Source organism: Chiloscyllium plagiosum, unplaced genomic scaffold (genome assembly GCF_037043375.1).
Source record: "Chiloscyllium plagiosum isolate Xiang-an unplaced genomic scaffold, Cpla_swu_hap1 HiC_scaffold_23, whole genome shotgun sequence".
NCBI classification, from domain to species: domain Eukaryota; kingdom Metazoa; phylum Chordata; class Chondrichthyes; order Orectolobiformes; family Hemiscylliidae; genus Chiloscyllium; species Chiloscyllium plagiosum.
In genome coordinates this window covers 14,896,081-14,920,726 of record NW_028270161.1, presented here as the reverse complement: position 1 = coordinate 14,920,726, position 24,646 = coordinate 14,896,081, and the positions used below count along the sequence as shown (strand labels likewise).

Here is a 24,646-nt window from a genome sequence, read left to right as displayed (position 1 = left end):
TCGGTGTGCTGGTGCATAAATTCCTGAAAGTTGCCACCCAGGTTGATAGGGTTGTTAAGAAGGCATATGGTATGTTGGCATTTATTGGTAAGGGTATTGAGTTTCAGAGCCACGAGGTCATGCTTCAGCTGTACAAGACACTGGTAAGGCCAGTCCTGGAGTATTGCATACAGTTCTGGTCACCGCATTATTGGAAGGATGTGGAAGCTTTGGAAAGTTTTCAGAGGAGATTTACTAGGATGTTACCTGGTATGGAGGCAAGGTCTTATCAGGAAAGGCTGAGGGAACTGAGGCAGTTTTCGTTGGAGAGAAGAAGGTTGAGAGGTGACTTTAGCAAGACGTATAAGATAATCAGAAAGTTAGCTAGGGTGAACAGTGAGAGCCTTTTTCCTCAGATAGTGAAGACTAACACGAGGGGACATAGCTTTAAAGTGAGGGGTAATAGATTTAGGACAAATGCAGAGGTAGGTTCTTCACTCAGAGAGTAGTAGGGACATGGAAGCACCTGCCTGCAACAGTAGTAGACTTGCCAACATTAAAGGCATTTAAATGGACATACATATGGATAATAATGGAACGGTTAGATGGGCATCAGATTGATCCCACAGGTTGCGCAACATTGAGTGCCGAAGGGCCTGTATTGCTCTGTAACGTTTTCTATGTTCTATGTAGCCTGTTCCTCTTAAAGCGAAGTGGGTAACCTTGTTGGAATTTAAATAGACAAAATGGAACACCAGATTGGAATAGAGTTCTGCAGTGGTAATGTTGGTGTTTGTTTTTTCCATCCATTCATACGATGTGGGCATCATCGGCTCAGCCAACATTTATTGCTCATGCCAAGTTCAGAGATTCACAGAATGGTTACAGTGCAGAAGATGGCCATTCAGCCCATCATGACAGTTTTGGCTTGTTAGATGAGGATCACTATCTATTGGCAATTTCCGGCCTTTTCCCTATACTTTGGGTATTATTTTTATTCAAAGAGTTATCTAATGTCCACTTGAATGACTTTAGTTGACCTTGAGAAGATGGTAGTGAGCAGTCTTCTTGAACTACTGCAATCCATGTGCTGTAGGTAAACCCCCAATGCCCAGAGGGAGAGAATTCCAGGATGTTGTTCCTGCTACAGTGAAGGTGTGGTGATATTTCCAAGTCAAGATGGTGAGTGGCTTGGAGGGGAACATGCATGTGCTGGTGGTGATCCATGTATTTGCTGCCCTTGTCCTTCTAGATGGAAATGGTCACGAGTTTGGAAGGTGCTAGCTAAAATGCTAATCAAGTGGGCTCCTTTGCTTCGGAGAGTGTTTGCTGGAGCTGCACTCATCCAGGCAAGTGGGGAGTGTTCCATCACATTTCTGACTTGTACCTTGCAGATGGTGGACAGGCTCTGGGGAATCAGGAGGTAAGTTACCCGCTACAATATTCCTAGCTTCTGATCTGCTCTTGCAGTCACTGTAGTGATATGTTTAGTCTAATTCAGTCTCTAATCAATGGTAACCCCAAGGATGCTGATATTGGAAGCATAATGGTAAAGTATATTGAATATCAAGGAGTGATGGTTAGATCCTCTCTTTTTGGAGATGATCTTTGCCTGGCATTTATGTGGCACAAATCTGACTTATGACTCATCAGCCCAAGCCTGGACATTGTCCAGATTTGGACATGGACTGTTTCAGTATCTGAGGAGACATCAATTGCCCTAAGTATTTTGTAATTGTCCATGGTACAGGTAGGCATGAGGAGAGATGTCAAGGTCATAGCAAACCCTCAAGGACCATTCTCAAAAGGGAGTGAGAGCAGGTGGCCAACTCTTGGAATCTGATCTTGCTGCATCACAAGAAGTTGAATCATCTCATTAAGGTCAGTGAATGCATCCTCTAATCGCTCATATTGCTCAATACACCAAATCCTAATCACTCAGTCAGCAACACTCTCTGACACACATGACTGTCCCCTGACATATAAATGTTCCAACTGACTCGAATGCACCTACCATAGCTATAAGCTTCATAACTTCCTCTCACTTCATCCACATGACTTAAACGATTCAACAAGTGCTTTGTCTGAACACAGTGTACACAATTATTGGTGTCCTACACTCAGATAGGACAAGGTTGTTCACAACAGAAGGGACCAGTGCAGAACCAAAGGGGGCAGAAACACCTGCCTCCTACAAGCCTGTTTAGGCAACTTACTTTATGGGGCTGGAGCCTGTGGTGTCCAGTATCACAGAGATAGTATTGTCTTATGCCCCATGTCCACTCCCCACCCCTTTTCTTCCTGCTATCTGGGACGGTGAGTAAACTGATGATGGCGTGACCTGAAATCTCTCACTCCCTATCCCATCCCACTTCCCTTATCATCTCCTTTTGCTTCTGAGTTCCTACTTTCAGACACCCAAGAACTTCTGCCTGCCCAGCCACAGGAATCCAAATTGGAAGAGAGAAGGCCACAGCGCAGCACTGATGAAGAGATCCCATCACTTGATCTGACACTCACAGCCTCCAGCTCGGATACTGACACTGCACGCATCTTGGGCTCTAACCTAGAGTTGGCATCAGCGCCCAGTGAGCCATCTGGGCACCTGAGCTGCTGCCAGACGAGAGGGAAAGATGCTTCATTTGCCAGATCATTGAAGGACGAGGTGATTAACAAGTTCTGCTGCAGAGGATTCTCATGAGGACCCTGATGGTGCAGCATACAGGGAGCACCATTGTACGTGCACACTGATACGTTGGGGGCATTGGCTGTCCTGACACACAGTCACTGTCAAGGAGCATGGAGGAAACTGGCTCCAAGCCAGTTAACAGCACCAGGTAGAACTTGCTCGATTTCCCAGTTTCTGTCTGACGAGGTCACCTAATCTTCAGTCTTCCATGTAATGATGCATCAACACTTCCTGGGAAATCCAGGAAAACTTTTCAGAACACTTCCAACAACACTTGGAAAATTTCCCAAACACTTTGCAACAGCAGAAGTTCTTAACTGGGGAGATGAAGCGCAGAGTAGGTGACTGCGGAACATCCACAAAAATGGCCCTGACCTTCCAGTTGCCTGCCTCTTCAACACCCCACCTTGTTCCCTGGGCAACAGCTCTGTCTCAGGCTTGCTGCAGTGCTCCGGTGAAGCTTAGCACAAGCTGGACGAACAATACCTTCCTTTTCTACTTGGGAACCCTGCAGTCTTCTGGACTCTGTATGGAGTTCAACAATTTTAGGGCTTGGAACCTTTTCCCACATCCTAACCAGTACACCAGGCCTTGTCATCACCTGGAGAGAGTGAGGACTGCAGATGCTGGAGAGTTAGAGTCAAAAAGTGTGGTGCTGGAAAAGCACAGCCAGTCAGACAGCATCCAAGGAGCAGCAGAGTCGAAGTTTTGGGCATAAGCACTTCATCAGGAATGCCAACACATCGATTCTTCTGCTCCTTGGATGCTGCCAGACCTGCTGTGCTTTTCCAGCGCCACACTGTCTGACCCTGTCACCACATGGGCTGCTACCACAGACAACCCATTGTCAGGTCCCATTAACAGCCATTGACTCCCTCAGACTGACCTTCACCCATTCTTTGTCTGCCTAACTGTTGTTCTCTCTCTCTCTCTCTCTCTCTCTCTCTCTCCCCCCACCCCTCTCTCTGGACTGTATATCCACCTATCATTTACTGCTTCCCTTTCTCCCCACCCCATCTTCAGCATATATACCAAAGTTAAACAAAGAAGACAGAATGCAACCCTTTGGTTTTTGCAAAGAAGATGGATATGCAGCTTGAATCAAGTTGTGGGGAGAGTTGGTGGGCTCCTACTATACCACCCACCCTCTTCCATTTGGACATGGGTCAGCACCAGACACATCCCCACGATGGACCCCTTACAGGAGAGGGGAGACCTGTACTGCTCTGCATGGGAAAGCAGAGCTCCCACCTTGCAGCTTGTTATTTGCAGAGGGACTGGTGAATTACTGGCCAGGAGCGAACACGACAACAGCCACGTGGCAGGATGACAGACAGGAGAGTGTTCCTTCACAAGCTTCTGGTATTTATCAGGGAATGCCAGAGCCAGAGCATGTCTCGAGAAGACAGGTCAGGGTGGGTTGAACCTGAAGCAGTTGGTAGCTGCGTGTCTCCCTCAAAATGTTTTCAGCCACAGTGGGTACAGAGGAAATAAAGTTAGTGCTTTGGGTCTCTCTGCATCAGCTAATTCACCCTCCCTTGACCACAGTGAAAGTAGTGACCGTTGTCAGAACCTCCTCCTGCCGAACATGTGTTTGCTTGGGACCGTGTATTTACTTCTTTTTGATCCGCGTCATTTTTCACATTTACTCTTGAACTTTTGCTAGTTGTCTGCACTAAAATTTGCTCCATTGAACTTGAGCAGATTTGAACCTGGACTGAAACGTTCACCCAGTTATGAAGTGGATTAGTCATTATTGCTGAATGTTCTGTGCACCAAATCACTGGCAAAACATATCTCCCCCTTTCTAAGCAGCCCCTTAGAGCATTCTATTATAGGCAAGCTTCCATATTGTTCCTCTTTGTTCAGGAACTACTGGATTTGTTGAATTTAATAAAGAAATGTTCAAAGTTCAGTAATGAGAACAGAAGTGTTGTTATGTTGTCCTTGATTGTTAATAGTGGGTGGCATAAAAAGTCCAAAGGAAATGGATGAGATTATTGAGCTTTCATTCCACCCTTTCCCACACAACTTTCATTCAACAGTTGACACAATGCGTTTGAACACAATGAACTCATTCCAAGGCATGGTGAGACATGCAGACTCCCACCTTTACAACAAACAGAATCAGAGCCAGTTTAGAGTGAGATGTACAAATGGCCACTCCCAATTTCTTTCTGTCTTGAAGTTTAATCACCATAGCACAGTAATGTCTGCTTGTTGGTCCCATTTACTCTCTCTCTCTCTCTGTCGGTTTCTCTCACTCAATGTGTCTAACAAATTCGAAGAGCCTTAGGCTTGTGCAGTCTGCCTATGTGTCTCATTAATTCTCGTTGTCCTCCTGTCTCTGCATCTCTTGATAACAAAGTACAGAGCTCGAGGCTATATTGATGTCTCTTTCTGGATGTCATTTACTCTCTCTTGTTCTCTGTCTTATATCCCTCCCTCTAGAACTGGCTGAAGTGACCCTGGCCTGTGCAGAGTTACTTCCCTTTAGAATATATTTTCATTTTCTCTCAAATCTGTCTCTCCTCAATAACTGAAAGCACTTTACTTCATATATCTCTATGGAGCTCACCTATTCTCTGTGTCAACCTTCTCTTTGCTTCATTTACAAAAGTCTCGTCATAGTTTAACAGTTGATTTGTTTTGTCTGTTTTCCCTTCATCTCTGTTGAATCATATTCTTTAAGAATAGAAGCCTATCTCCAAATTTTAATAGGATTTTTAGAAATATTTCTGTTTAGTGAGTATAATTTACAGGCAAAATACATAACATCAGAAGAATTAAACAAGAATTATTGATCTTGGTTACCATAGTTTTGATGACAGGTTTGGAGTCCTTAAAAAATTTCCCATGCAGAACAGTACAAGTCTCCTCTCTCCTGTGAGGGGTCCATCGCACGTTTGGGGACATGTCTGGTGCTGATCCATATCCAAATGGAAGAGAGTGGGTGGTATAGTAGGAGTCCACCAACTCTCCCCACAACTTGATTCAAGCTCCATATCCGTCTTTTTTGCAAAACCAAAGGACTGTTCACGAGATGAAGCAGCCCTCCACCAACACCAGGCAGATACTCTCACTCCAGTTTGCTGGTAGTTTGGGCTAAGTTAGGGACAAGATGCAGGAGCAGAATTGGGCCACTTGGCCCCATGAGCTCATCCCATCATTCAATGAGATCCTGGTTATTGTTACCAATCAGCAAAGGATATCAGGACTAAAATGGATTGCAAATGATTGTTGACCCCTCTGGTTCAGTGGGTGGACCCTATTGTAGAAGATGACTAACCTTGAAGTGGTGAAGTTGAATATTAACCCCCAGTATCTCCATCCTTTTCCATGTGGTTAATGTACAATAGGCATCATCCCATGTGACGTATCTAAGATGACAGCCCTCCGAGATACCTGTAGTCCTTCAGTGTTGGTTCTTTGTTGATCTCCACCTTTAATCGCTCCCCCACTGGTGACTTATCTGTAGCTGTCTGAGCCAGAAATTCAGGAACTCCCTCCTTCACCCCTTTAAATCTCTTACCAAGCTTTGAGACTCATGTGTACTATCTCTTTCTGTAGTTCTGAGTTTAATTTTGTTTCATTATAACGCTACTGTCAAGTGCCTTGGGACCTTTCTCATAAATGCAGATTCGCTGTTGGAAGGTTTCCAATTAAATAGGGGAACTCTGGCATTTGGTACTTTCAGTTGGATTACTCGTTTTAATATATGTTACAATGAAATTTATTCCTCTTACAGTTCAAAGGCCTATAGCATCAGCTTTCTCTCAGAGTGGTTTGAAATGAAAATGGGATGTTGGCTTTCCAAGTGATGTCAACAGCTTCGGAATGTCTAAACTAAAGGTGACTAGTTTTTGTGATCCCTGATATAAAGATATCCCTCTTACTGTCACTTTTTGGCAAAGGGCACATCCAAGTTTTCCCAGCATGTCTGCCACAAGGAGGCACTGTTTATGTTCCATCAGGATGTCACTCCACAATAACCCCAGAACTGTTGATAAGTTTTGTGCATTATGATTAGTCTGACACCAGATCATATTGACTCGGCACTTCCTGAGACAGATACTCTCACTGGGTTTGCTGATAGTTCGACTAAGTTAGGGATACGAAGTAGGAACAGAAGTGGGCCGTTCGGCCCATCAAGTCCTCTCAATCATTCAATAAGCTTATGACCATCTGATAATCCTCAATCCCTTTGTGCCCTGCCCCCCAATAACTCTTCATCCCCTCACTGTTTGAAAACCTGTTTATCTCAGCCTAGATTATACTTAACATTCACAGTCCGCACAGCCCTCTGGAAGTCCCAGGTTCGTTTCCATCTTCCATCTTCCTCATTTCTGTCTCAAGAGACCCCTTACTCTAAGATTCAGGCCTCTGATCCTAGACTCTACCAAGAGAGGAAACACCACCTCCACATCTACTCTGTCAAGCTCTCTAAGAATCTTATGTATTTCAAAAAGCCATCTCTCATTGTCCTAAGCTCATAATTTCTAAAGGGCTATCATAAACCTTTATATTCTGGATGATTGGATTTGATATGAGCACCAAGTTATTTTGTGCTAACATTAAGCAATGGACTATAAATCACTGGTCAACAAACACCAAAACATTCCTGTTTTAAACTAAAGATTGTCTTCCAGAACCTCATCGATATGGGTAGCTTACACACACTAAAGAATTTGGTGCCAAATTCACATCCATGGCTTGCTCAGGAGGTGTTGTAGTGCCTAATTCATCCTTTTCACATAATATTAGTGTTGACAGATTTACCAGATATAAAGTCAGTATGGGTTTTATTAGAAATACAATAAACAATAATGTTTTCACAGCTCACTGTGACTTTGAAGCTCATTCAAGCCCCACTAATAGTTTTATGCATGCGCTAAAAGAAGAGAAAATTTAATATGTTTAAATATCCATGTTTAAGTCTTTTTTAAGTGAAAGCTCCTAAATAATGAACCCAGGCTCTTAACACAAGAGTACACTTGGGTTGGAAAGAGTAAAAGGACATTAGAAGATTCTAAAAAATGAGATCTCCAGTTTGTAAGGTTGAGAAACTACTCAACCATAAACTCACACAAGCTGTATATCTGAGAGTAAGGGCTGGTTGCCAGAATGTGAATGACATGAACAGCATGGGCTAAAAATCCCTACCAGCTAGAGTTGCTCATGGAGGGCTATTTTCTTGTCTTGATCCACATTTGATGTAGAGTAGTACTCCTCAGGTTATGTATTTGAGAGACAGAGTTATAGAATCCCTACAGTTTTGAAGGAGGTCATTCAGCCCCTTGAGTTCACAACAACCCTCTGAAGAGTGTTTCACCCAGAACCACCCCTATAACTCTGCATTTCCCATATGCCAATCCACCCAGCCTGCTCATCCTTATGACTGTGAGAGCAAACCAGAACACACAGAGGAAACCCATGCAGACACAGGGAGAATGTGCAAACTCCACACAGTAGCCTGAGGCTGGACTCAAACCTGGGTCCCTGGCGCTGTGAGGCAGCAGTACTAACCACTGGGCCACCATGCCACCCCAGGATACCTATGGTTCCTCTAAGCAATTTACTATAAGTGGGACAATTTACTATAACTGACAAAGGGTCAGTTAGACTCGAAACATCAGCTCTTTTCTCTCCTTACAGATGCTGCCAGACCTGCTGAGATTTTCCAGCATTTTCTCTTTTGATACTGTAAGTGGGAGTTCAAATACAACATCTTCTCCATCAGAAATACTCTGTAACACTCTTCTGTCGAGGCACAGCGTATCTGCCTACTCAGGCAATCTTTATTGCAGCACTGATGAAAGAACTCGAGGACCTTAGGCTCATCCGAGAGAACGAGATCTTTCTGGACAAGACCTTCAGCGAGGTTATTACACCAATCATGCCAGAAGAGAGCAGACAATGAGGAAGGCAGAGAGGAGACAGGTGCAAGAGACCCCGGGGGAAGTACTTGTCAGGAACAAGTTGAACCTTTTGGAAACAGTAGAGACAGATGACACTGCCAGTCCGCGAGGCGGCCAGGTCTGTCAATCAAAAGTTGGCGTGGAGGCAGAGCGGAAGAGTCGGACATCGCACAGAGCCGTGGTAATAGGGGACTCCATAGTGAGAGGAACTGACCGGGATTTTTGTGGCAGCAAACAGGACTTAAGGATGGTGTGTTGCCTTCCTGGTGCCAGGGTTAAAGACATCACAGACAGAGCGCACGAAATCCTCAAGGATGAAGGTGAAAAGCCAGAGGTGGTGGTACATGTCGGCACAAATGATGTCGGGGAGAAGAGGAACGTACTACAGCGGGACTTCGGAGAACTATGAAGAAGGCTGAAAAGCAGGACATCCAGGGTGGTTATCTCTGGTTTGCTTCCAGTTCCTTGGGCTGGAGAGGCCAGGAACAGGGAGATAATGGACTTGAACGTGTGGCTGGGGAACTGGTGCAGGAAGCAAAGATTTAAATTCTTGGATCATTGGGGTATCTTTTGTGGTAAGCAAAAATTCTACAAGCGAGACGGTTTGCACCTTAATAGGTTAGGGACCAGCATTCTGGCAGGCAGGTTTGTTACTGCAACACAGCTACGTTTAAACTAAGTAGCGGGGGGGAGGAGACAAACTGGAAGTTTAAGAAGGAAATTGAAGGGAAAGTTAGAACAAGAGAAGTCAAGAAAGACAACTGTATCAATGAAACAGAAAACTCAAAAAGGGATCATGCTGTAAGGTTGAGTGAAATAGGAGTTGATGGGAAGGGTGAGGGCAGTAACAAATTAAAAATACTATACATGAATGCATGAAGCATTAGAAATAAGATGGATGAGCTTGAGGCTCTTTTGGAAATTGGCAGATACGATATTGTGGGGATAACTGAGACATGGCTTCAAGTGGACAGGGCCTGGGAAATGAATATTCAAGGCTACACGTGCTATCGTAAGGACAGACTGACGGGCAGAGGGGGTGGGGTGGCCTTGTTGGTAAGGGAGGATATTCAGTCCCTTGAACAGGGGGACCTAGAATCAGGGGATGTAGAGTCAGTGTGGATAGAGCTGAGAAATACTAAGGGTAAAAAGACCTTCTTGGGAGTCATCTACAGGCCCCCAAACAGTAGTCTGGATGTCGGATGTAAGTTGAATCAGGAGCTGAAATTGGCCTGTCGCAATGATGTTACTACAGTTGTTATGGGGGATTTCAACATGCAGGTAGACTGGGAGAATCAGGATGGTATTGGACCTCAAGAAAGAGACTTTGTGGAGTGCCTCAGAGATGGATTCTTACAACAGCTGGTGCTGGAGCCGACCAGGGAGAAAGCAATTCTGGATCTGGTATTGTGCAACGAACCAGAATTGGTCAGGGACCTCGAAGTGAAGGAACCTTTGGGAAGTAGTGACCATAATACAATAAGCTTCAATCTGCAATTTGAGAGGGAGAGGGTACAATTGGAAGTGACAATATTTCTGTTGAATAAAGGGAACTATGGAGCTATAAGGGAGGAGCTGGCCAAAGTTCAATGGTGCATACCTTATCAGGGAAGACAGTGGAGGAACAATGGCAGATATTTCTGGGTATAATGCAGAAGATGCAGGATCAGTTCATTCCAAAAAGGAAGAAAGATCCTAGGAGGAGGCATGGGTGGTCGTGGCTGACGAGGGAAGTTAAGAAACATATAAAGTTAAAAGAGAAAACGTATAACACAGCAAAGATAAGTGGGAAAATGGAGGACTGGGAAGCTTTTCAAGATCAACAGAGGATTACTAAGAAGGAAATACGTGGAAGAAAAATGAGGTACGAAGGTAAACTGGCCAATAATATAAAGGAGGATAGCAAAAGTTTTTTTAGGTATGTGAAAGGCAAAAAAATGGTTAAGACTAAAATTGGGCCCTTGAAGACAGAAACAGGGGAATATATTACGGGGAACAAAGAAATGGCAGAAGAATTGAATTGGTACTTCAGATCTGTGTTCACTGGGGAAGACACAAGCAATCTCCCTGAGGTAACAGTGGCTGAAGGACCTGAACAGAAGGGAATTTATATTTGCCAGGAATTGGTGTTGGAGAGACAGTTTGGTCTGGATGCTGATAAGTCGCCGGGGCCTGATGGCCTACATCCCAGGGTACTGAAGGAGGTGGCTCAGGAAATCGTGGATGCGTTGGTGATTATTTTACAGAATTCGATAGATTCGGGATCAGTTCCTGTGGATTGGAGGGTGGCTAATGTTATACCACTTTTTAAGAAAGGTGGGAGAGAGAAAGCAGGAAATTATAGACCAGTTAATCTGACCTCAGTGGTGGGAAAGATGCTGGAGTCTATTATAAAGGATGAAATTACAACACATCTGGATAGCAGTAACAGGATAGGTCAGAGTCAGCATGGATTTATGAAGGGGAAATCATGCTTGACTAATCTTCTGGAATTTTTTGAGGATGTAACTCTGAAGATGGATGAGGGAGATCCAGTAGATGTAGTGTACCTGGACTTTCAGAAAGCTTTTGATAAAGTCCCACATAGGAGGTTAGTGAGCAAAGTTAGGGCGCATGGTATTGGGGGCAAAGTACTAACTTGGATTGGTTGGCTGATAGGAAACAAGGAGTAGTGATAAACGGCTCCATTTCGGAATGGCAGGCAGTGACCAGTGGGGTACCGCAGGGATCAGTACTAGGACCGCAGCTTTTTACAATATATGTTAATGATATAGAACATGGTATTAGCAATAACATTAGCAAATTTGCTGATGATACTAAGCTGGGTGGCAGGGTGAAATATGATGAGGATGTTAGGAGATTACAGGGTGACCTGGACAATTTGGGTGAGTAGTCAGATGCATGGCAGATGCAGTTTAATATGAATAAATGTATGGTTAGTCACTTTGGTGGCAAGAACAGGAAGGCAGATTACTACCTCAATGGAATCAATTTAGGTAAAGGGGCATACAGAGAGATCTGGGTGTTCTTGTACACCAGTCAATGAAGGTAAGCATGCAGGTACAGCAGGTAGTGAAGAAGGCTAATAGCATGCTGGCCTTCATAACAAGAGGAATTGAGTATAGAAGCAAAGAGGTTCTTCTGCAGCTGTACAGGGCCCTGGTGAGACCACACCTGGAGTACTGTGTGCAGTTCTGGTCTCCAAATTTGAGGAAAGACATTCTGGCTATTGAGGGAGTGCAGTGTAGGTTCATGAGGTCAATTCCTGGAATGGCAGGATTACCTTACACTGAAAGACTGGAGCGACTGGGCTTGTATACCCTTGAGTTTAGAAGACTGAGAGGGGATCTGATTGAGACATATAAGATTATTAAGGGTTTGGACACTCTGGAGGCAGGAAACATGTTTCCGCTGATGGGTGAGTACCGAACCAGAGGACACAGCTTAAAAATACGGGGTAGACCATTTAGGACAGAGATGAGGAGAAACTTCTCCACCCAGAGAGTGGTCGCTGTGTGGAATGCTCTGCCCCAAAGGGCAGTGGAGGCCCAGTCTCTGGATTCATTTAAGAAAGAGTTGGATAGAGCTCTCAAGGATAGTGGAATCAAGGGTTATGGAGATAAGGCAGGAACAGGATACTGATTAAGGATGATCAGCCATGATCATATTGAATGATGGTGCAGGCTCGAAGGGCAGAATGGCCTACTCCTGCACCTATTGTCTATTGTCTATTGTCTATTATCCCTTGACTTGACAATTCCAATTTTCTACTGGATGGCTACATTAACCTTCATCCTTTGTAAACATCAGTTCATACTCTCCCTCATCAATTTCCTTCCTTGTGTGCTCATTGACCTGCACAGGCTTCAAGAGAAGCTATGCTGTGCATTTACAATACTCCCCCAAGAGACGTGACCTTTCAACGGCCTCATCTCTCTTTAGTTTGACTTGAGTTCACGTACTGAAGCATAGAGGACCTTAAATCGTGCATTCTCTTCCTCCTTGGTTTTGAAAGCTACTGAACTCCTGGCCACCCCTCATCATTCAGGTACAACCTTGGTGTCACTCAAACGCTTTCTGATCTCTACATTTTCAAATCCTTTGTTGTTGATCCCCTGTATGGATCCTTAATCAGGTTCCTTAATAATAATTGAACAGCTACATTGTCTTGACAAATTTAATCTACAGGAAAACACAATTTCTGTGCCAGCACTGCCTTTACACTGGATTTGGGTCAACAATTGAGATCCATGGCAAAAGAATGAAGAGCTTTAAGTATCAAAATACTTAGTAGACTCCAAAAAACTTGAAACGCCAACAAGTAAAGAATTGAAAATTAGCTTTAATTTTCAAGGTGATCGACAATATGTACCGTTCTCTTTAAAAAAGAGGCTTTGTGAGGTTATTAATTAAAATGATACAAGCTTAATTTGTTTCTCTCATGGGAGGCGATATAATTAACAGTTGTCCTAGAAAGTGACAGGTGACATTGTCTGTCAGTCAAGCTGAAGACACCCTTCATCCACCAGCATGAACGCTGCAGGCGTGGAGTTGTGATCAGGAGGTGGGAGGAGTGGAGGACAGGCTCTGAAGGTCAGCTTCACTGTTCTAACTTGCCATTCATTCAATCTTAATGACCAGAAAATGGAGATGGACACAAATCTCTGCCCACACGTCTGGCCCATGCTCCCAGCTGAGACAGAAAAGAGTCTCTGAAACAGCTCCCTAAGGGCACATGTTGGCCTCTGAGCACTCAGAGGATTAGAGTGCTGTTCCCTGCCTTTCTACCTTATCATATAAAGTGGCAAATAGGAAAAGTGTGTTCCCAGAAAGACAGCTGAATAATAATGGGTGAAACTTGAACCAGATTAATTAAATTACCCAGGAATCTGAAATATGGATTGTTAATTTTAATCATGTATCTCTGTCATTTATACTGAGGAATGGATATCGTAACACGGTGGTTACAATGGCCAGACGCTATTAGTTTAAAGTCCAGCACACCATGTTCAAAAATTGGGAGTCAGAAAGTTCAGTGTTTTTTGTGGCCTGGTACCTGATAGCTGACCATGACAACTGCTGGTTTGTCCCAAAATAATGAGGTTGATTGACCTCCTAACTACACACCTGCAAGTCGCATCATGCATCAATATAATGGCCACGGTCCCTCTGGGTTTGTTAAACCAAACCACTTTGCCAGACCCCCTGCTTTCAAATAAAATGATCCTAAGCATTCTTCTCTTTGATGTCTCCCTCTCTCCCTCCACGTTTCAGTTGAATGCTTTAATCTTTCGGCATTGTTAACTGCTGCAGGTTGTTTATTTCACACAAGGAACAATAATTCACGGTTGCTGCCTTATTCTCAGAGGTTAGGCTGCTGCTTTAGACTTTCAGCTGACTATTCTCCATCTCTACTGTGAGGGCTGCACTTAAACATCAAAGTGCTAGCTTTATAAGGTGACCATTGCAATGTTTCACTGGTTAGTGTTTGCTATCACTTTCTGGTTAGCTTTACACCGGACTGTTTTTGCTGGGACTGTCTGAAACTCAAACCATGACTCTCCTTCCATCCCTGCATCTTGTTGCCCATGTTTTGGGTTTGGTAAAAATATGCTGGATATAAAAATTCAGCCGAATCCTTCCCATTCCACTTGGGAAGGTGTGATTGACTGGCTAATCTGGGCTCTCTTTATTGTGCATGGCAGGTTTGATAGTCAGCTGGACAGACACAAGTTCTCAATCTACTACCAATGGGCTACATTAAAAGAAGCCATGATGCTTTCGAAATTGACTCGGTGTTGTTCTCCCACCAACAACATCCCCCCTGTCTCTCACAGTGGGGAAGAATTCAGTCTTAGGTCCATTCTCTGGCTGAGTGAGATTGCCAATGCAATGACTTTGATGCCAGGTTGTGGGTAAGCATTGTGCTGTAGAATCAAGCCCACTAGGAATTGAATTGGCACTGCTGTAGAATTATCTACTGAGGCCCTATGTAGCCAAGAGAGAAAGAGGAACCTTTCAGCCATCAGTTGAAGCTGGATTGAAACCTATTGGGCTCCAGCAATAAACAACAGTGCCTTTACCACATTGCACCACCTGCTCCCTCTATCAGAAGGAATGTGATCACATTATTACACTTGGCAGCAGCAAATGTCACTGTTTTCTTTTCCAGTTGAAGTCAGTGGCTTTCGTTAATTTTTTTGTCGTTGATCAGTATGTTGAGTATTGCATCACCTGTGCACCAACCAACTCATTGAAACATGTGACATGGGCCTGAGGTTAGATAGTGATGTGTGTGTGTGTGTGTGTCTGTGTATGTGTCTGTTTGTGTGTGTCTTAGTGAAAGAGAGAATGGGAGACAGAGAGCCAGGGGTGTTGTTGAAATTCCATAGCAAAGACCATTTCAGTTTTTTTTAAACAAAATCTGTGCATTGTTATACGGAATACATCTGCTTTCTGAAAGCATCCATTTATGCTTTTTCTCACTGACTAGTAAGTGTAAGATTAGGCAAGGTTCCTCAATCTCAGTCAGTTAGGCAAAATGCAGAGGCAATCAGAGCAGCAAATCTGCTGAAGAAGATGGAGATGTATATGATGCAGGCATGTGGTAACCAGGCTGTTACTAATACAAGTGCTGCCAGTTAATTCATCTGGACACAGTTTTGTTTTAGAGCCGAGAGGAAGGATCTTATTCATTTTATGTTTATGCACAAGATGTGGACATTACTAGAAAGGCCAGCATTTATTGGCCATTCCTTATTGCCTTTGAGAATCTGCTGGTTAGTGACCTTGTTGAACTGAGGCAGATGTATCTTTTGTGCTTGTTCTTCAAGACTGTTACAGGCCATTGGTTTAGAAGGTGCTTTGAAGGACACTCGGCAAGTTGCTGTAGTGCATCATGTAGATGCCACACACAGCAGTCACTGTACATCAGTGATGGAGGGAGGGAATGCTTAAAGTCATAGATGAAGTGCCAATCAATTGATGCTGTTGACTTCTTCAATGTCATTGGGGCTGTATTTGTTGCAATAAGTGGAATATATTCTATTATTCGCCTAATTTGTACAGAGACTGAGCAGATTTTGTGTGATATCAGGAGGTGAGTCACTTACCACAGAATACGCAGGCTCTGATCTGCGCTTTTTACCACAGCTTTTCTGGAGCTAGTCCTGTTGAATCATTATTAAACATCCCAACTTCTAAGACCAACATCCACCCCTTTTGGCTTGTCTAAGTATTACAAAGTTTGTATATGACAAAATGAGACAATTCAGTAAAACTGATCTGTGGCAATGTTTATGCTCTGTACAAACCTCCTCCAAGACCTCCTTAGTTAACCATCTAGTTAACCTAATAAGGTATACCTTATTATTCCTGTCTCTCTCTTAGAGTCATAGAGATCTACAGTACTGGAAAAGGCCCATCATGTCCGTGCCAGTGAGAAACAACCACCTAATTGCTTCAAACCCATCTTCAGCCCTTGGACCATACCCTAGTATGCCTTGACAACCCAAGTGCACTTTTAAATCCTTCTGCAATGTGATGAGTGTTTCTGCCTTTCCCATCATTACAGACAGTGAGTTCCAAATTCCCCACCACCTTCTTTGTGAGAATGATTTTTCATCACATTCCCTCAAACCTCCTGCCCCTGACCTTAAATCGATGCCCTCTCATCATCGATCCCTCCATCAAGCTGAAAACATTTCTTTCTGTCCACACTATCTCTGCCCCTCATACTTGTATACTCCTCGATCATATCCCCTCCCTATACCTTCTGCTCTAAGGCAAACTACCTTTCTTATATTGAGGTGTGGAACATGAAGGCACGGTTTCATCAATCAAGAGATGAAGTGTTAATTTTGAGATCCTCTTAAATCTGAAATCGCTAACAGATTTTCTCGTATATATGAAGAGATGGTATAGTTTTGATAAGCAGACTCATGAACTAAACTCTGATACATACATGGGACTCAGATCCAACAACCACCTTGAAAAGATAGTAAGGGGCCTACTGGAGAAATTGCCATTACGTTCTTTAGTCGAATTAAAGGCAGAAATCACCACTGTGTTAGTTTATGTGAACAGGTTAAAATTACCATTCAAATTTATTTATAGCTGGAATTATATACAGAAAAGAGAAGAGTTGAAGATAATATTTAGAATAATAATCACACTTGTTTAAAAGTTGGATTACTTATAAAACAAGTGTCAAAGTTACAACAATTTTGCAAAACTTCTTAGAAACGGGCAGACAATAATAGAAAATGTATAGGATCTGTCCTAATTACCTGTTTCATCTATGGAGTCTCATTGAATAGAGTACGAAAGATCAGATTGAATTGGAATTTAAATTCTTTTCTTTGTAGCAGGTTGACATTCAAAATGTTAACAGTTTCAATGCTTCCGGAAGAATATAATTGCCTCTGATCCAGAATGGACACTTTATATTGACATTGATGACAATTGGAAATTAGCTTTTCATTTGCAAACTTTAGCCATCAGAATGTTATTATCTTAATTGATCTCTGAGCAAAAGACTTATTCCTCCTCATTTTGAAATGAACCAATTTTGCCTTCTGTTCTGAAACATAAGCTGTATATTAAACGAAGAGATTCATTACACAAAGAACTCCTGTGCTTGTCAGTGTCTTTTCTTTGTGGATGAGAAAGCAAGCATCACTGATAAAGAATGAAATTTTCATCCCATAGCATCGTACTGGTATACACATGAGCAAACTGTGGAGCAAGGCTGCGTAATTTCCATGATGTAGATTCAAACTTAAGATTCAAAGAAACACATTCCTGTACAGTGGAAGAAATTACTCCCCCCACCCCACCACCACCCCCACCACCCCCAACCTTGGAGTCAGGTTTGAAAGTGGGAAGACACAGAGAAAGGGAAAAACTGCTTTGGGATCATCCCCCTGATGGTTTCCCACCTCCGAATGAATGCCCCAACAGTGGGTTAGGGACAATGTCAACAGTCACTTGCTGCAGATGATCAAAGCCCAACTGAGGATGATATTCTCAAAACAATGGCTGTTTTCTGATATCATTGAGGTTGCCATCTCAGGGTGGAAGCAGCTTCTCGCTGGAAGGTTAGCTTGTGTCAAATCACATAAACAGGACATTGGTTAGGCGACTTTTGGAATATTGCATGCAATTCTGGTCTCTTTCCTATCAGAAGGATGTTGTGAAACTTGAAAGGGTTCAGAAAAGATTTACAAGGACATTGCCAGGGTTGGAGGATTGGAGCTATATGAAGAGGCTGAATAGGCTGGGGCTGTGTTCCCTGGAGCACTGGAGGCTGAGGGGGGACCTTATAGAGGTTTATAAAATCATGAGGGGCATGGATAGAATAAATAGACAAGGTGTTTTCCTTGGGGTGAGGGAGTTCAGAACTAGAGGGCATAGGTTTAGGGTGAGAGGAGAAAGACATATAAGGGACCTAAGGGGCAAATTTTTCACACAGAGGACGGTGCGTGTATGGAATGAACTGCCAGAAGAAGTGGAGGAGGCTGGTACAATTTTGGGCCGCATGGTGGCTCAGTGGTTAGCACTGCTGCTTCACAGTGCCAGTGACCTGGGTTCAATTCCCGCCTCAGGTGACTGTCTCTATGAAGTTTGCACATTCTCCCCGTGTCTGCATGGGTTTCCTCCGGGTGCTCCGGTTTCCTCCCACAATCCAAAGATGTGCAGGTCAGGTGAATTGGCCATGCTAAATTGCCCATAATGTTAGGTGCATTAGTCAGGGGTAAATATAAGGTTGGGGAACGGGTCTGGGTGGGTTGCTCTTCAGAGGGTCGGTGTGGACTTGTTGGCCCGAAGGCCCTGTTTCCATACAGTAGGTAATCTAATCTAATCTAATCAAATCAATTACAGCATTTAAAAGGCATCTGGATAGGTATATGAATAGGAAGGGATTAGAGGAATATGGGCCAAGTGCTTGCAAATGGGACTAGATTAGGCTGGGATGTCTGTTCGGCATGGACGGGTTTGGACCGAAGGGTCTGTTTCTGTGATGTACATTTCAATGACTGCATCAGGAGAGGCTGCAATGCTCATTGGGGATCAACATGGAGCTGATGGAACGCCTCCAGAGGTGGTGTCCTTCTGTTCTAATGATGGGCTTGAGAAGCTTTGGGTAATTTCCCTGGCATCAGTCCCGCATGCCGGTGTTTGTCCTTTGAAACCACCTGGGGAATGATACTCACCTGATATTTTAGATAGAAGCTGGCTCAGTCTTGACGATCAGTAAATAGTTTATCACATATGACTCAAGAGCTAGTTCAATATATTTGAGATCTATGATGATTTCTTGTGAGACCTCTGGCTCCATTGAAGGTTATGTTCACATCACTACGACTGACACATTCTTACACAGCTTTGGCGACAGACCCCAGAATGGGTTAACTCCTCCCAGGAGCACGCTCTGACGAGCAGAACTTATCCTGTGATGTCAATTAACCCTTCCAGGAACTAACTCAGTCCTGCGAATGAGGGACCCAGAAGGAAAGGGTGGGGAATTGGCATTGCAGCTAAATCTCTCTGTTCCCACCCTCATTCTCCCCTCCCAACCACCAAGACTGCAATATCCCTCCTATCAATACTCCCCTCCACCAGGGTTCATTGACAATCCTGGGCCTCAGTAGAGGCATTAGCAGCCTCTGTCCCTGCCTGCCCAGTGGTGCTGCTGAGCAACACTTGTGAATAAATGAGTGAGGAGTAGGATTATATCATGCAGCCCGTCCAGCACCATTCAGTGAAATCCTGGCCGTTCTGATTGTGAGCTCAGCTCCACATATTCCCAGTGAGCCCCAGTAATCTTTAACCCCCTCATTAGTCGAGAAATGCAGAGCTGTTTGATTGGCTGACCGCTTTGGATGGGTGGGGAGTTACTGATGGTGAAGAGGGCACATCCACAATGTAACAGATCTCCCAACGTGAAACATCAGCTCTCCAGCTCCCCAACCCCTTACACCAAGACCCGCCCGGCTTCACACACTCTCTCTCATTCTTGCCCATACATGCTTCTGCAACAAACATTTCTCAAGTGTTTCCGTCCATCTAACCCCTGAATCATCTCTGACAAGCATTTCCTGAGGCACTGGATCAGAGCTTCAAAAGAACATTTAGCAGTGGGTTAAAAAAAAGTTATCATTATCACCTTCATCTCCACCACTGACTCATTGATCTGAGTCACTAACAAAACACAAAGACAGTGTATGATTCAACCTCCAATATACTTGGGTGGAGATAGTTGGATAAACTGGTGCAAAAACAGCCTGAGGATAGCAGGATAAAAAAGCGAGTCTTTTATATATATATATATATATATATATATATATAATATATGTACTTCTAACATGTGAAGCCATTAACGCATTTTGCTGCAGTCACATTGAGGAATTTTAAATACAAGAGGACTCTTGTTTGGCAAGGTGTCAAACATCTTGATTTAAAAACAACTGTTCCAATTAGGTTGACCTTTATGTGTCCTTCACAACTCAGGTGTGTTCCGCCTTCTTTCTAATGGGCACTTGGCATTTTGCCAGCTGTCTCAGTTTGAAGCTCATTGTCTGGCAGAGTCTGGAAAAGCACCGGGAGCAAAAAAGACTCGTATCTCATTTATTGCACGTATAACATTGCAGAAGTTCACAGCAAGCTTTATCTTCAATCACAGAAAGCCAAAGGTCAACATCACGAATGGACAACTTCCTCAAAGCTTGAACCTGAAGAACAATTCGGGGTTTGGGCATCACCAGCGTTGCCGTGTTCATTGACAATGTCTGAGGTGTTTTCAGTGGTTTGAGAGGGCAACATGAGGGCACCAAGTAATGTTGCATGAGGGCCCTTTGTGTCCACACTGGGCAAGGAGTGGCAGCTTCCATTCTGGAGATTATATCTGTTTGCTATGGTTAATTTTTTACACTGGTTCAAACACACAGATTTGAGAGAAAGAACAAAGTTATTTTATCAAGTGCCTCATTGCATCTGAAGAAGGGCTTATGCCCGAAACGTCGATTCTCCTGTTCCTTGGATGCTGCCTAACCTGCTGTGCTTTTCCAGCAACACATTTTCACCTCATTGCATCTGCCACAATCAATGGATTGCTTTTCAAATGCAATCACTGGTAAGTAGGCAAATGAACATAACTTACTTAGGGCCCCTCTTAATGGTTGAAGGTTTGGGAACAGGGGGAAGCCTTATTGTGGCATATGCAAAGTAATGACCTTATGATAAATCAGTAGCAGATTAAATGGAATTATATTTAATGTAGTGAAGGTTACTTCACTGCAGGTGTTAGAAAATGTCACCTACTCAAAGGCTGAGAAACATTTAATCGGATGTGTCAAGCCAGGAAAATAATCAGATGCGAAACGAGGAATTGATGCATTTAACCAGACGGTTATTACGATCCTGAATGTATTGTATGGAATGGTGCGGGGAAACAGATTCAGTACTAACTTTTGAAGGGGAATTCAATAAATACTTGAAGGAGAAAAGATTTGCTTGTCCTATTGGGAAAGAATGGGATCGTGGTTCAAATGGGATTGCTCTGGTAAAGAGCTACTTCTTCCCAGTTTCAACCATTATAATTCAGTCAGCAAATTACCTGATGACAGACAGTGATGAAGCTTGGCATGACAGTCAGCAAAGTTGCTCCAAGTACCTCATTCCCAGGTGCAGCATTCAACCAGCACAGATTTGCCAGCAACTTTCCCACTGTATATTATTTCCGATCCACCCATTTTACATTTAATAACATTTAGATGATGATCTAATCATTCAGCCCTCGAGCAGGATCTGAGATTGGTAGAAATTTTCTTTTGTCTCCCATCAAGCCTGAGATGGGTGTAATTTTCCAGCAGCTATCTTCTCACAGTACATTCAAATAACAACATTGCTACCTGAACAGTGTTTGATCATTTTGACGCCTGTTCCCATTAAAATGGGAAAGCAGGGTGAAGAGATAGGTTTTAAACATTCACACGTTTGCAAATTCGACCTTAGTCCTTTTCTGTAACATGAATTTGCACAAAATGCTGTCCATTTCCATGACAACAATGTCTCTGTGTGGACCACGGTCCAAGAGTTGAGGCAAAAACACTGAAACCCCTCCTCCTCAGCCCTGTGCGGTTCCATATACCCCAATGACCACCACCTCCTCAAGGCTAGTTAGGAATGCTGGCTCATCCACATCTCCTCAATAAATGAAAAAAAATGACCAAGACCAAGAATGAGCCATAGGGCTGCTTTCTCATTAGAGAGAGAGAGAGAAAGAGTGGTAGTGGTTTAACCTGATAGTTACCAGGCCTCAGATGAGGGGAGAGGTTGACAAGGAGAATCCTTCATGGTAAACCCAGCCTGCACAAGAATTGAACCCATCACTTTGCATTACTCCACCAACCAATCAATGCCCCTTGTCTCCTGTGCAATAAATTATTGTGATTGTTCGAAGTTTGGTATTCGTGGGTCTGTTCTGATGAGCGCAAGATGAAAGTTTTGCCAACGCGTCTCTCTTTTCACTTGTGACTGAGCAACTGTTTTTATTCTGTTGGACACATGGCAGAAATTTCCAGTCCATTTCTCCACCCCTGCTGTCCTAGATTTGACATGAATCCTGTCTATGTGTGTAACAAGGATTTCTGCCAAAGTTACTGTCATGGACCGGGAGATAGCCAGGGTAAATTCTACTTCCCAACCACAAGCTGGGGTTGAACAATCAAAGTTGTTTCAATGATCTCTGGTTGGTCTTTAAGGACTGGTGACTATCCTATTGAGAAGTTTAAGTCCATGATAGAGTACACAGAATATGGTGTGTAAAGGAATGTTCTTGATGCACCTGCCAACACAATCCTGAGCCTCCAATGAGAGTGGAGATTGGAGATGAAGCTACATCAGTATTGGCTCAAAGTCACTGCCTCATGATCCCTGTGTAACTCCCCAGCAACTGTTAGAATCATATCCTTGCTGCTAAATACAGCCTCTCACATTGTGTACTCTCATGTCTTCTGTTGTTGGTTTTCCTGAATTCCTGTGGGATGTAAAATAAAGGATAGAGGGGATTTGAAGTTTTCCTATCCACTGACTTGGGGCTTGGATGGCCCCAGTGTGGAGTAGGGAGCATGGAGACCAGTGTGTGTAGCTTGGTCTGTGGTTGGGTTTGTGAAGAGCAACTTGTGGGATCTCCCTCTCATTGGCAATTCTCTCACACCATGAAAATAACAGACGGATAATGAAAAGTAAGCTAAAAACTGTGTTGTGAAAGGAAACCTTCTCAATTGTTCCAAACGGAATGACTGAACATTGGAAAGCAAGAGCAAGTATGCTTTGTAATCTGTTTAGTTCAGTCATGGCATTTATCAAGAAAGGAGTTCAATGCAGCCTGAAACTACTTTAATGTCAGTCAGCATCAATATCTCTTCAGAAAGGATTGTACTGTACTTCACAAAATTGCCTGAACCCAGCCTCAAAGCAGCACTGAGTGTTTTTGACATTTTAGAGCTGGATCTCTTTGTTCTGCCAAGGGAAGAAGTTAGTGCAGTTTATCTCTTGCCTCACATTTTTTGGTGCATTTAATCCTGCTTCTTGTTGATGAAACTCAGGTCAAGAAACAATGAGGCCTCAGAATGCATTTTTCAATGAAGTAGGTTTTAGACTCTGCAGGTTATACATATTGGGTGCTGTCTACCCAGAAGGGAAACGTGCCAGAGAGGGAGTCAGGCTAATCACTGTGAGAGAACTGAGGCAATCAAAAGATGAGGATGAAATGGAATCATAGAGATGTATAGCACAGAAAGCCACCCTTTGATCCAACTCATCCACACTGAGCAGATATCCTAAACTGACCTAGTCTCATTTGCCAGTACTTGGCCCATATCCCTCCAAACCCTTCCTATTCATATATCCATCCAAAGGCCTTTTAAATGTTGTAATTGTACCAGCCTCCACCACAACCCCTGGCAGCTCATTCCATACACACACCACCCTCTGTGTGAAAAAGTTGCCTGTTAGTTCTCTTTTATATCTTTCCCCTCTCACCCTAAACCTATGCTCTCTAGTTCTGGACTCCCCCACCCCAGGGAAAAGACCTCATCCATTTACCCTATCCATACCCCTCATGATTTTATAAACCTCTATAAGGTCACCCCTCAGCCTCCGATGCTCCAGGAGAAAAAGTCCCAGCCTGTTCAGCCTCTCCCTGTAGCTCAAACCCTCCAAACCTGGCAACATCCTTGTAGCATCAAAATGTTTGAGGTAGTTTTGTATACAGCGGTCAAGATGACTGAAGACTTTGACACTATTTATTCATTTTGGATTTGCTTTACTTTTCCTCAAAAAATATTTCCTTCTCCTGCCTTTAATCACTTGTTGTCATGTGTATTCAATATAAAATACAGTGAAAAGTGTGTACTGGCGTCATGCATAGGAGCCATTCACGTTAACTAAAATAAGAAAAAGAAAGAAAATTTAAAAGAGTCCACGTTTTCCTTCTCCACTGCTACAGTCCAGCTCCAGGCTACACCAACTCACACCATACCCCTGTCAGAGTCCCCTCTCTAGGCTACACCAGCACACACCATGTCCCCACCGGAGTCTTTGCTCCAGGCTACACGAACCCACACCGTTTCCCTGCCAGACACCCCGCTCCAGGCTACACCAGCCCACACTATGCCCCCACCAGAGTCCCCGCTCCAGGGTACACCAGCCCACACCATGCCCCCACCAGAGTCCCCGCTCCAGGCTACACCAGCCCACACTATGCCCCCACCAGAGTCCCCGCTCCAGGGTACACCAACCCACACCATGTCACCACCAGAGTTCCCACTCCAGGGTACACCAGCCCACACCATGCCCCCTGACAGAGTCTCCGCTCGAGGGTACACCAGCCCACACCATGCCCTCTGATAGAGTCCCCGCTCCAGGGTACACCAGCCCACACCATGTCACCACCAGAGTTCCCACTCCAGGGTACACCAGCCCACACCATGCCCCCTGACAGAGTCCCCGCTCCAGGGTACACTAGCCCACACCATGCCCCTGCCAGAGTCCCCAC

At 43.9% G+C, this 24,646-nt stretch overlaps 1 long non-coding RNA gene across 1 annotated transcript in view; it reads left to right on the top strand.

Annotated features, from left to right (window-relative positions):
- Window positions 1-20,204: 20,204 nt before the first annotated feature.
- Window positions 20,205-24,646, top strand: part of LOC148145817 (uncharacterized) — a 58,212-nt gene continuing 53,770 nt past the window's right edge. Inside the window, exon 1 of the long non-coding RNA XR_015761205.1 lies at window positions 20,205-20,719. This is a non-coding gene — a long non-coding RNA (uncharacterized LOC148145817). The remainder of the gene's footprint in view (window positions 20,720-24,646) is intronic.